Below are 12,644 nucleotides of genomic sequence, written 5' to 3'. Positions count from 1 at the left end.
GATGAGGCTTCTCCTTGTGAAGGTGTCCCTTAGGCAGGGCTGTGTGTCTGTCTGAGTGCTCTGCACTCAGGCATCACCTCTTGGGTCACCAACAGTGACAAAGCAAAGGGCAGCACAGCTGGGACCAGCACAGCAGCCCTGTCTGAGGAACACTCCTTGGGCCAGGGCTCACTGAAGAAGGTGAGAAGCAAGAAGGAGGCAAAGCCCTGCAAAATTTAAGGGTTGTCTTTAAATATTTCTTTTTTCTATGACTACGGAAGAGTTTCTCATCAAGGGGAGGCAGATGAAGTAATTTGGTCTCCTGGGTTTCCAGGCTGTACTCTGAGCCAGTGCTGTTTAATTTTTTCAGGAGGTACCAGGTAGGTAATTTAACCTCATGCAATCTTCTGCAAAGAAGCCTCTTGTCAGAAAAGTGGTATCACTGTCCCTAAACTTACTTTACTTTATGTTTTGAAATCTGAGAGACTGGACCACCTTTATTTCTGGGGTTCTTTTTTTGCTTCTTAAATATTTCAAGTGTTCCTTATATCACTTTAGTGTCTGTTTCTATTTTGTTTGTTTCCTCTTAATTGTGATGGTAAGAAATCACACAAGTTTTATTTCCAGAAAGCTATAAGCAGCTGAAGAAAAGGTGACATTTTCATAATGAAAATGCCTGGTTTATTGCATTTCTGTCTAAAGCAGCAGTTCCTCGAAGGTATAAAAAGCACATAGCTACTTTTTGAGGAGGAAAGGTCTGTTAAACACACAAAAAAACATACTTAGCATTGAGGGAAGTATCTTACTTTTCTGTAAGAGCTTAAAACCTTCTCAACCTTCCTTTAGTTTTCTACCTCTGTGCTAAAGTCACTTATTGTCTCTGAAATTAGATTTTGCTGTGACTGGAGTTTCTTTATGTGCAACCAGTGCTGTGAGACCTTCATCCTGGTGCATTCTGAAACTTCCTGTTCCCTGAAATGAAATAGTGAGCAAGTGAGGACAAATGTCTGTATTTACCTTGTAGTCATTTGAATGACACAACAGGAATGTTTCTTGGAAGGCTTTGCACAAACAGTGGCTGATGGTCTGACACTGTTAAAGTCAGTGGCAGTGCCCCCACCAAGCTACCAAATGGCAAAAATTTCATTTAGAAATTAAAATTACTCTTGTCATCTGACCTGGCACTGTGAATACACACCTGTATGGAGAACCTGTGTGTGAGCAAAAGGAGCATGCCCTGGTGATGTTTTGCATCTATCAGAGAAAAAAACTCTGGCATAAGAAGGAGGAGCTTTGTTTAAACGTTTTTTAAAAAAACTGTATAAAAATGTAGAAGAGTAAAATTTATATCAGTCACAAAAAACCTCTCAAGAACATGAGGAAGCTGAAAAAATAGGGATGATCATTGCTATGTGATGCATCCAAGCAGAGATATTAACTGATTTTCAAAAGTATTTTAATCTTGCTTTCTGCCTGAGCAAAGTAATTCATGCACACTATAAATACAGGTAGAAGTGAAGGCAATGAATTATGAGGAGAGAAAGGACTAGCAAATCCAGCTCTTAAAATAATATATATAATTTAATACTTAATCCTTTAAAGGATTCTGAGAAAGAGAAATAATTCAAACTTTAAATAGTGATCGAAGAAGGACTAGTCTCATGGATGAATTTGGTGACTGTGACTCCATCTCTACATTGCAATCTTGTTATAATAGTGAAATTAGCATATTTATCAGACAGAGCTCAGGGTGGAATTTGAAATCAATGAATTATGTTTGTTCATGGGGGTCTTCATCGTAGATGAGGTTTTCTGAAAAATCTACTTAAGAATGCATACTATTTTAAGAGCAATATGATTGATGGACACTCCATGGAGTTCCTTTTTTCCTTTATTAATCACAAAATAAAGTTAATTTTGACCAGGTGCATCCATGAAATTAATTGCAACCAGAGGACAGGATAGATTAGCACAGGCTAGCTCTGTTCACTTGAGCTTGTTCTGAGGAAATTTCTCCAAGAGTATTTCAGGATTTATCCTGAGCAACCTCTCAACTGTTAATGATCATTTATGACATTTGCAGGTGGACAGGGAGGTTTTTACTGTGAAAAGTGAAAAAAAACTCTATATTTAGGGCAAGGCTGGAAAGAAATCTATGAGACATACAGTGATGGATGAGTTTAACTTCAGTACCTGGAAATACTCTCACTGAGCAGTCAATGACCAAGAAAACAGAAAATATACAGGTTTTTAAAGAGCAAATCACATGACACCATCCTAAAAAATCTAAAATATTAATAGAAACCTAGCAAAACCTTGAGGAACCACAGACAGAATTTACATTGACTGTATCACAGCTTTTGATAATCCCACACAATGTCTTCAGAATCAAGCTGAAGAAAAATGATTCAGATAAAATGATGAGGTGTATGTACAACTGATTGCAAATTACTGTCTGAGTTTGTCATTCAGTGTGTCTTTAAATGTGATGAGTCAAGAATTAGGGGTCTGTAGAAGTTGTCCTAATGTGTTTGTTCTTATCTGCTGCAGAAAAGGATTCAGAAGATGACAATAGATTGCAATTGGTGCTAAATATAGTGCTGCTGTAAGACATTCAAATACCCTTCTGGGATGCATTAACAGGTATAAAATATAGGAACTTGTTCTTTTACTCAGCTTGGCATTAGTGACCTCAGCTGGAAAACTGTGTCCATTTTTGGACTAGGTATTTTTAGAAGAATGTAGCTCTGTGAATCACAGAGCTCAGAGGGGAGCAACACATATCGTAGGGCATGTGACTTCTTGGGAATTGCTGAAATAATTGAATCTATTGTCTAGAAAGTCAAGGATGATGTGAATCTTCACATGCATGAGATATGTGCTCTTTCTCCAAAATCATCAGATAAACAAGTAATCTCATTTGCTGAGGGAAGGTAATATAGATAAGACATTGTCCTTTTAGTTGAAAGGCCAGTTGAGCATTGCTTACTGCAGAGGTGACCAGCATCCTCTACACTGAATGTTTTTTAAGAGCAGATGAGGATGGTGTGAGTCTGTTCAATTTTGCCTCAAGGATGGGGATAGACTAAATCAAGGATGCTTGTTCTGATGACCCTCCATTGATTACTTGGATAGTATGTCCAGTGTGCTGCCAGCCAGAAGCCAGTGAGGCCTGGCTGAACCTTTGCGCGTGGCAGCCTCTGACCAGCTCACAGTTGCATAGAAAATCTCTGATATGGTGGGTGAATGTCATCTTCCCTGGCCAAGGAAGGACCAGAGCTATTGAAGAAGGGGGATGGCTGTGAGCAGGCTGTGGCCCGTGCTCTTTGTCTGCTCAGAGCTCAATCTCTCCTCAAGGATCACCTTGAAAATGAAGGAGCCAGAACGAGTTGTATGAATTGCAGAGGTGGCAGTAGGATACACCCAAATCTGCAAGAGGAGGTAATAAGCAGATGTTCCTGGACTGAAGATAACTGTGTTGAAATCTTGGGCTACCTGGTGGCCCATGAGCCTGGAGTTCAGTTGCTTATAACTGGCTATAGAATTGAGGTGAAGTTATCCCCCACTAGCTATAAACATGTGGGAATCACTAGATGAAATTATTTATTGAGGTCATTTTCAACCTCTACACTGCAGAAATTTCTATGAAGTAGTGGAATAATTTCACTCCTCTTTGGAATAACAGCAGGACTAAATATGGAAGAACAAAAAATAGATTTAAAAATGGTGCAGTTCCAGTATCCAGTATTGAGAGAGCAAGTTAATGAGAGTTTTCTTTTTATACTATACATAACAGATACATGCAGATTTGGAAGAGCTGGTGTGTTCAACTGTGCTATTTGAGAATTATACTGTATCTCATCTTTAGTGAAAAATTCAGGCAAATAGCTGAACTATGTTAAGCTGGATTACTTGAGAATTACAAAAAGTAATTTGAGAGGAAGGTTGTGACAGATACAACTTTGCCTTGTTTTCACAAAAAGGATGAAATGTTTTTCTCTTTTCAAATGCCAAAACTGGTTAAGGATTTCTGAAAGAATAATATTCCTTAAAACATAAAGTTCCACTTGCCAGGAAAGAAAACCCCCAAAGTTTCTGCATATAGTATCTCAGTGATATGTACTGAATTGCAAGCTGTAGGGCAAGAAATCTGTTTGAAAATACCTAATTTTGGTAGTGCACGTCTCTGAAAGCTTTGGTATCATTACACTGGCACATGGGATTGGATGAGGGTATATTTTAATTTGGGACCTGCTTCTTGAGCCTATCAGAGAAGTCCCCTAGCATGCCAACATCTGGCACAGACCTGTGCTCTGAAGGAGGGACTGATCTCTCTGACAAAAAGCCCCAAGTGCCATCTAAAGTCACAGCCCTACCTGGGAGCCCTGCAGAGCACAGCAGGGGTGGCCCATCCCTAACACAGGATTGTGCTTTCATCCAGCCCCAGTGACCTGCAGTACGTGCTACCTCATTTCTGTATACAGTCCTCACCCTTGAAGAGATAAGAAATCAAAGTGTTCGAACATGGTGAATAGGAGTGTAAGCTATTTACATAATCACTATTTACATTCTGTTAGAGGTGACAAAATCATCACCAAAAGAACTGTCAGTGTTGATAAAGACCATATCAGTAAACAGCAGATTAGGCAGGACACAGAGAGCCTTACAGACCAATTATACATAATTTGCCATGGACATGGTTTGAGAAAGAAATGCACACAATGACTTAGAGAAAATTGCTTAGCTTGGCTGCATCCTTATTAACAAAACAAAAGTGCCCGAGGGCAAATTGTCCTTGGAAAAAATAACTCCTGGGAATAATAGCATGTCCTCATCCTTTGCCTAGTGATGAAGAAGAGCCTTTTCCTCCCATTCCCCACCCCCTGAAGCTATCCTGAGTGTTTGCAAGTCCACCTGACCCATGTTTGCTCACAGCTTCTGGACATCCTCTCACCCTTGGAAAGCCAAAATCTGCATCACTAATCTGTCACAGGCACTATGCAGCTCTTCTGGGGGGATCTGTGCAGGAATTTCCTCCTAAGTTACATCCCAGGTACCACAGGTTTGGGAGGTTGTGAGAGCTCTCCCATCCCTGGTCTGCTCTTTCATCCAATGAGCATTCCTGCATCCTGACTGAAGTATTATTCTCACTTTTCCTGCACTCGTGCATCAACTGCAAGCACAAAGGCAAATCGAATCACCAGGGAGTGAGTGTATGAGCCTATCAGCAACCTACAGAAAAAGTCTCTGCTGCTGTATTTTATCCCAGCTTTTCATGAGAAATGTTCCATCACACCTTCTGTGATGAGCCTGTGGGGAATTTGTTGATCATACTTCAGAGTGACAGTCAGCTTACAACAAGTTTTCAAAATCAGAACGTTTTGAGGAGGAGAAAGGTCATGATTTGTTTTACACAGTTTGCAGGTACTGAAAAGGGAAATTTAGAAAATCTTTACAATTACACTAAATTAACGCAAATATTAAAGATAGATTTTCAAAAATTATAGCCTAAATAGGACTGAATTAATCTTTCCTTACACATTAACTATGATCTATTGGCTAACAATCTTTAAAATTAACAACAAAAGAACAGTCTAGGAATAGGAAAATAATCTTTCAAGGAATACTTGGATGACCTGAAATTACTTAAATTGCTTTTCCTGTGGAAAAAATCACAGAAATCACTGAACATTTTATGAGTTTGTGAGGAAAGGGGAAAAGTCTAAGGAAAAAGGACATGAACAAGAACAATCCTGAGAAACACAGCCATATCACCTTGGAAAGGAGGGAGTAGGATTATGTATGGAACACCTGACTATGGAAGACTACCATAGGAATAACAGATAATAAAAATAATCTAACTCTTCCAATTATCATATGAAAGGCATAGATGCGAAATATTGGTTTTGGTATGGCACTGATAAGATCTTGATCAGAACAATATTTCTTGTCTTAAAGTCCACATTTTAGGAAATATACAGATGTAGTAAAAAGACCTTTATTTATTATGAGTTTAAAGAATAATTATTATTAAAAAATGTTTTCTGTAGAAAAGCAGATATGAAGGGGAGGTATGGGTGCTAATTGTCTAAAATGTTACTAAAAATAGGAAAGTGGTCAGCTATTTTTGATTTGCAAGGAGACAGTAACCTATGAACACAAGGTTTGTGTAAAATATCAGGAGAACTTTGCTACCATCAGCACAGTGAGGTACTGCATCAGGAGATGGCTGCATTACCATCATGGGAAGTTTAGACAATTGCTCCTAGCTTGAGACCAGTGGTTGGTCTACATTTCCTTTTGTGTCAGGCACCTTTACAATTTGTTTCTTCCTAGCAACATACCTTGATTTTTAAAGCCATTCAGTTTGTGCCACATTCAAATTCCAGCTGCAAGCTCTTTGTTTTGTTGGCCATATGCTTTCAAACACAGAGCACTGTGCTGAGCTTGAGTTGGAAGGCTCCAGAGACGTCCTGCTGGGACAGAGAGGAAATATTGGGAAGGTGAGTGAAGGGGGAAGGAGCAATATATTATCTCTGTGGCTCAGTGGCAGTGCTACAAATATCACCAGCCCAGAGCCTGTTCCTCAGGGCTGCTGAGCCCAGCTAATCTCAGCTCAGTGTGCGAGCTCAGTGCAAGGGTACTGTGTAACTTTTATATTTACTGTATCATGGCCACTGCTAGGGTTCAATGTGAATTTCGGCATGGGAGAAGATGCCATGAACAGATGGAAAGGCAGCAGTAATCCACAGACATATTGACAAGGCATGCAGGCCAACTGGGTGCTGACCAAGGCCAGCTGTCCCTTTTTTTTCATCTAGAGTATTTGAGAGGAAAAAAGAGGCAGAGTTTCAAGTAACTCCCCACCCATGAGTTTCTGCTTGGTGTTGATATAGTGTGACCCTTTTTTCATGGCCTGTCTTGCCCAAGACAAGAATGCCATCTTCACTGCCTTAGAAGAACCACAGTTCACAGTCTGCACCAGGAGGCAGCAAAGTCCTCTCTCTTTTTTGTATTGGATCTGCACGGGTAAGCCTGTCGAGAGGAGAAAAATGTGAGCTTAGGGAGGAGATTATTTGAAAGGTGCCTGCTCTTCCCTAGCCACAATAAATCCTTGGTTGTTTTGGGACTATAGGGTTACTGGACAGAGATCACGCTTTCATATGTGCCTTTTCACATTGCGTGCCTAATGTCTCCCAGGATCTGATACAATTACTTATACAACACACATAAAAATATCAGATAAAGAGATATCCTCAGTTTTTCCAACTAGCTCCCCAAAGTTCAAGTTTGGGGAGGCAGGTGTATGCCCTAGGTTTTTGAAATCATGTGACAGTGTCCAACTGCTCAAACACTACAATGCCATAAATCACTCAGAGATGCCATAAACCACTTATCACCTCAGAGATACATCCTCAACACCTATTTTCAAGAAAATCTTTATAAAAAACAGAGCAGTGTCAGCCAGTTATTTCTGTATGGTAAGGGCCAATCCAGAATTAAATATTATGTTATGAAATCTAGCCAAGACAAGAAACTTTCCTATCTGCGGGCTCACAATATGAGATGTCACCCAGCTGCCTTGCAGGAGAGTTTGCAAGCCTTGTCATATAATACCCACTTACCATGGTGATTGCAAGCTGTCTCAGTGTTACTGCTGTCAGCCCAGATCCGGTTTTGAACAGTGAGATGGAAGATAACAGATTCACGCAGCACTGATTTAGTTTTCAGGTAGGGAGAATCATGCTTGCTGAGAAGTTTGATTGCATCTGGCAGTGCTGGTTTAAGTTCGTGCCTGGTTATGCCAAAACTATTCATTCTGTCAATAAAGCCTCAAGCAGATCTGAAACATAAAGAGGTGGGAGGTTCCTTTATGATTTCAAGAGAAACTGGAGCAGAATCTTTGACTTCTCAAGGACAAAAAACAAACTAAACCAAGCCAAACCAAGCTAAAACACAAACCATCAGCTTGAGGTCCTTAGAAAAAAATCTCAACACCGTGAAAGAAAACATTTTCTTTGTGAGGAGTAATTCCGTAGAGTGTCTTGAAACTGTTCATCTTTTGAGCGCATTTTTTTGAGGGCTCTTTGAGACCCCAAGAAAAATTTGTATGCCTGAACACTCATCTGCTTGGGTTCCTTTTTACTGTATCATGTAGTCTACTAGAAGATATGTCTCCTTAAAAGCTCACTTGACATTCACTAGGACACTGGTGCTACAACAACATTACCTCATTAATACAATATTATATTACAAAAAAATAAAACAACCAAAACAAAACAAAACAAAAAAAAAAAAACTGAATAAAGGAATCAACCCTCTCCATGTGAAGACCAAGGGTCAAATAGCCTTTTCCAACCATACAGCTTATACAGCTTTTAACTTTCATCTCTTCATACTCAGGGCTTACTCAAAATATAAACAAACTGAGTAGGTACCAGAACATAAGGAGAGCTCAGGGGCTTCTGATATGAGTTAAGTGAACACAGGGGAGGGGCAGGCAAACAGCATAAGAGTGGTCCTCTTCAACATTATCCAAAAAGGCAGATTTAAAAGAAGATGAAGCGTTTGCATTTCTGCTAATATTCTTGTAAATGGGGTGGGGGGGGAGGAAGGAGAGGGAAAGTTGGGGGGATAGGTTGTGCATGAATTTTTCTAGGTAGATAAGCAAAGAAACGCTTTAATTTTTGTGTAACTATGTTGCCCCTGAGGGTTGTCTCTGGACAACACGTTTTGCTCAACCCCACACCTTTGCCACTTGAACAAATGCTGTAGTTGTGAGATGTCACCTGGAATGTGGCTCAGTGCCAGCAAGAAGGTCACTGGTGCAGGTTTCAGATGTGTTTGCTGTCAGCAGATGTTTGGTGAGAGTGTTGATTTCCATCCATACCTGTGCCTGCAGGACCTCTTCTGAGCAGGTTATTTGTACACCAATTTCCCAATTCTCATCACCAGAGCCCATGTCACAGAAGGATAATTGAATTTCAGCCTTTCCAGTTCAGGATTCAGTTCTCCACTTCAAACTTACTTTGCCTTGTGTTTAACAGGTTTATTTTCACTTGAAACAAAAATGTTTAGTTTTGTGATGGCTTCCCTCAAGCTGTGCTTAGCCCTGTTCACTCTGCACATCCCCCTCACACTGTGTCACACCCTGTCATGCCTGCCTCACCCTGCCCTTTCCCTGCACGGCATTTCAGAGCTCTGCGGGCAGGTGTGACACCTTGCTCGCACCAACCACCCGTGACCACAGAGGTCCAAATGGGCATTTGCAGCTCTTCTTTCCAGGAATTTGTCACTGGTTGCTATAGTGATAAACAAGTTGGCTTATTAGGAAAAGGAACAAAGAACTAGAGAAAATTATTTCAAAATGGCCTACATGCATAGATAAACATGTAGTCTCACTTCTCACTGTCAGCTTGGGCAGCTGGTTTCCTGTTTCTGGAGCAGCACAGACGCCTCATACATTATTTTAGCAAGTCCAGCCCAGTCTCCACAGGCTGTGTTTTCTGACACAGTGTCCTGTGTGAGGGTGTGGGGCTTTCTCTTCTGAGCTGGATGATTAAACTTCTCAGGGGTTCCCATAACTGGATAGTATAGGAAAATGTGCTGTCTTAGAAAAACTGTTAGGTGGTCTAATGAGGCTGAAATAAGTGTAAAGGAGCAGAAGAGGACAGAAGAAATTATGCTTTTGCTGTGCTCTGTGCTGAAGCTTCATTTTTTTGTACCTTTTTTGCCCCTTGCTGATGGCAAGATACCTCTTGCAGACACTCGGAGTGTGATCTGTGCCTGTCACATGGCAGAACATCACCTTCTCAGCAGGATGCCTGGCTCACACCTTGGTCTTTTGGGCCTTCACTAACGTGTAATAAATCTGTTCCCATTTGAATCCCTGGATACACTGTGACTCCCCTGAGGTCAGCCTTGTGCACTTCAGTGTGCAGTACACAGCGGATGTTCTCTGACACTCCTGTGGGATGCAGCCTCAATGCCCTTTTTTTTGGCTAATTACACATTTTGATTGACTGAGCAATGCCAAAAGGTGTAACTGCAAACACAGAAACTACACTGCCTATATTTCATTCAGACAGGCAGGCTAGTCTTCTGCCTGCTGTGATTTGAGTCACCTGGCATCTGGATTTACCCATCACAGAAGCCAGGATGATGAGACCCCTTTGCATGCCAGAGCTAATTACCCACCTCCAGTCACCAACGATCACTGCTTTTGAAAGAAAAATATGGAACAGCCCAAAGAATTGAACCATCCTTGGGTTTCATCTATTCAATTACAGCCATGTGAAATAGAAACTATTTCTCTCCAGTGTTTCATCCACTAGTTAAAAATAATTGCACATTTTTATATGTTTATCCAGCTGATTTTGCTTCTGCTTCCCACGGGACTGTAATGGTTCTATCAGCTGCAGAACCTATGAAACAATAAATTTTAATAGCTTTATTTCAAATGCTATTGTATTACTCAGACCAACTTTCCAATAACTGGGGGGAAAAAACCAAAAGCAAACAACACAGTTTTTATTGTACCTAGCTTTAGCAAATCCTGATGTTCAGAAACTGGGGAAATTCAATGGAGCAAGCAAAAGGCTTGGCCAGCTTGTCCCCTGCCAGGCATGGCCAGCTGAGGGGCTGGATGGGAGCGCAGCAGAAGCCCCTGCACAGAGCTGCCTGATGGGTGGGTGACCCTGACCCAGCAGGGGGAGAAAGGCAAAGAGCTGAATTGTTTTAAATTGTTTAAAGAATGCTGGAACTGTACATCCATTGCACAGCTAAGGCAACTCCCCTGCCACACCTATCCTTTTACACAGACATTGGAAAGACTGAAAGCAATGAAGAAGAAAGGAGCCAGGGCACAATATTGTTGGCTAGCATTACACAACCCCCTGTGACTGCATCCAGCCAGCATCTGCTGTGTGCTCCTCTTTGAAACAGGAAGCCTCCGTGGGCCTGAGGAGAGCATTCCTAGGGATGGGATTTCTTTAGTATGGGTGTGCATAGCACACTTGCACACACAGGCTGCTCTCTAGGACTGTGTTAGGCATTCTCCTGCCAGAGTCACGCATCCTCTGCTGGTAAGAAACACAAGAAATTGAAGTAGAGGTAGCTTTTTTTGAAAACAAATGAAAAATTGGATGCCAAGTCCTGACACATCTCTGAAAAAAATCTTTGGAGAATGGAGGCAGCAATCACAGCACCATAATAGATGACCCAAACCATAAACTACTGCAAACAAACAATTCTGGACCAAATTCTAAAGAGAAATGCCTGCCCACACACACTGATACTACCCAGAATATGCACTGTGCTGCATACTATGTGTGAAACCATAGGAACAGCCTGAGTCACACAGTGATTGGTACCATCCATCACAAGTTAGAAACTCGTCCTTTATTTCAGAGTTGCACCTGAGGCCTCAAATCAAATGTGACAATTTTTATAATAACCAGCGCTAAGGTGTTCAGCTGAAAAAAGTATCTTTGTAGACAGTTTGCCCCCACAAATGGAGTGGTAATTTGACTGGGTTCTTCCAGTTTCCAGAGGAAGAACATTCTGCCTTGCTTATCAAGAAACAACAATTTAATAAATAGCAGTTGGCTTGTATGTGGTGCCTTCATTATCTTTTACCATTCCATCTGAAATAATCTGCACGTGAAGCTAACGGGAAAATGCTGCTGCATTATTTGATATCACACCTGATGTATCTGCCTCATGACCTCCGAGCCTGTTCTGTGGCACCTGAAAGTGTTACAATGCTTCTGAGGGGAAAATGTATTCATTGCAATTTGTTATCAAATAACCACGTGTCTCATATTGCTGTTACAGCAGCCGTGGTGGGAGTAAAGGCAGTATTTGCTAGCAAGCACAGAGAGACAGAGTTGCCAGCATTCAGGAATACAATTAAAGAGATGGAAGATCACAGTTCATCGGGATACCTCCCTGGTGCTTACTGTTTGTGCTCCTTCCTAAACTGCTGCAATTATGTTCAGCTATTCTTATTCTGCTTTTACTAAGGTCTTACAGCCATAAACTATTAAGTATCCTCTATAGGCTCTGAATACAACACACAAGTTAACTAAAGATAATATTTTTGGATGAAAGGTAATATAAAGGGGAAAAAACAGTATTTTAAAAATATTTTAATATGTTTTGCTATAAAAAATGCCAATTAAACACATACATTTGTAACCCTTAGTTTCTAGGTTCTAGGTCCCAACAAGTTTTTAAGAATCCTGACATGGTATCATAGAGTATCTAGAAGTGGCAAGCTTAGAATTAACTTCTCCAAATGATTGCTGACTTGCAAATGATACCAAGCAATATCTTCTTGGTATGTTGCTTTGATACACATGTTTGCATTATTTGAACAAATTATCTCTGTAAATAGAATTGCACTGGAAATGAGAAAACAATGGTGTGCTCAGTCACTGGAAAGACACAGTTTAGGTGATCGTCCTCTAGATAAACAGCACCAGCATAAACTAGGCAGCTGTAATGTTGTGTCTGAGATGTTCTTGATTTGAATATATTGAACTATTTATGCTTGCTCCATTCCTCCATATTATTTCATTAATCACATAATAACCCTTCCACTCCTCCACTAAACATGCTAACTCTAATTATCTCTTTGCTACACAGATGTTTCTTCATTCAGA

At 40.7% G+C, this 12,644-nt stretch overlaps 1 long non-coding RNA gene across 3 annotated transcripts in view; it reads right to left on the bottom strand.

Moving 5' to 3' along the window:
• Nucleotides 1-7,802, bottom strand: part of LOC135296252 (uncharacterized) — a 66,895-nt gene extending 59,093 nt beyond the window's left edge. For all 3 annotated transcript variants that reach the window (XR_010358318.1, XR_010358319.1, XR_010358320.1), the window contains exons 1-2: nt 7,605-7,802; nt 6,324-6,452 (exon numbers count right to left, since the gene is read on the bottom strand). This is a non-coding gene — a long non-coding RNA (uncharacterized LOC135296252). The remainder of the gene's footprint in view (nt 1-6,323; nt 6,453-7,604) is intronic.
• Nucleotides 7,803-12,644: the final 4,842 nt, after the last annotated feature.

The sequence above is a fragment of the Passer domesticus genome, chromosome 3 (assembly GCF_036417665.1).
Source record: "Passer domesticus isolate bPasDom1 chromosome 3, bPasDom1.hap1, whole genome shotgun sequence".
Lineage (NCBI taxonomy): Eukaryota > Metazoa > Chordata > Aves > Passeriformes > Passeridae > Passer > Passer domesticus.
The sequence above is the reverse complement of the archived record's forward strand: the minus strand, read 5'-3'. Positions and strand labels throughout refer to the sequence as shown.